Below are 1,086 nucleotides of genomic sequence, written 5' to 3' on the forward strand. Positions count from 1 at the left end.
CTGTTATAGTTTTGGAGAAAAATGTGTTCATTTCATGTATGCGCGAAATGCCTTAAAAATGGCTTTAAAATGGATTTGGAGCATGGAGACGATTATCTCGGGATTGCAAGATAACCAAACAAAACTTTTAGTGGATTTCTACTTATTTTATTAAATATCATCTCCACCAAACAGGACAAGCTTGCATCTGTTATCGTTTTGGAGAAAAATGTGTTCATTTCATGTATGCGCGAAATGCCTTAAAAATGGCTTTAAAATGGATTTGGAGCATGGAGACGATTATCTCGGGATTGCAAGATAACCAAACAAAACTTTTAGTGGATTTCTACTTATTTTATTAAATATCATCTCCACCAAACAGGACAAGCTTGCATCTGTTATAGTTTTGGAGAAAAATGTGTTCATTTCATGTATGCGCGAAATGCCTTAAAAATGGCTTTAAAATGGATTTGGAGCATGGAGACGATTATCTCGGGATTGCAAGATAACCAAACAAAACTTTTAGTGGATTTCTACTTATTTTATTAAATATCATCTCCACCAAACAGGACAAGCTTGCATCTGTTATAGTTTTGGAGAAAAATGTGTTCATTTCATGTATGCGCGAAATGCCATAAAAATGGCTTTAAAATGGATTTGGAGCATGGAGACGATTATCTCGGGATTGCAAGATAACCAAACAAAACTTTTAGTGGATTTCTACTTATTTTATTAAATATCATCTCCACCAAACAGGACAAGCTTGCATCTGTTATCGTTTTGGAGAAAAATGTGTTCATTTCATGTATGCGCGAAATGCCTTAAAAATGGCTTTAAAATGGATTTGGAGCATGGAGACGATTATCTCGGGATTGCAAGATAACCAAACAAAACTTTTAGTGGATTTCTACTTATTTTATTAAATATCATCTCCACCAAACAGGACAAGCTTGCATCTGTTATAGTTTTGGAGAAAAATGTGTTCATTTCATGTATGCGCGAAATGCCTTAAAAATGGCTTTAAAATGGATTTGGAGCATGGAGATGATTATCTCGGGATTGCAAGATAACCAAACAAAACTTTTAGTGGATTTCTACTTATTTTAT

Source organism: Anomaloglossus baeobatrachus, unplaced genomic scaffold (assembly GCF_048569485.1).
Source record: "Anomaloglossus baeobatrachus isolate aAnoBae1 unplaced genomic scaffold, aAnoBae1.hap1 Scaffold_3229, whole genome shotgun sequence".
NCBI classification, from domain to species: Eukaryota; Metazoa; Chordata; class Amphibia; order Anura; family Aromobatidae; genus Anomaloglossus; species Anomaloglossus baeobatrachus.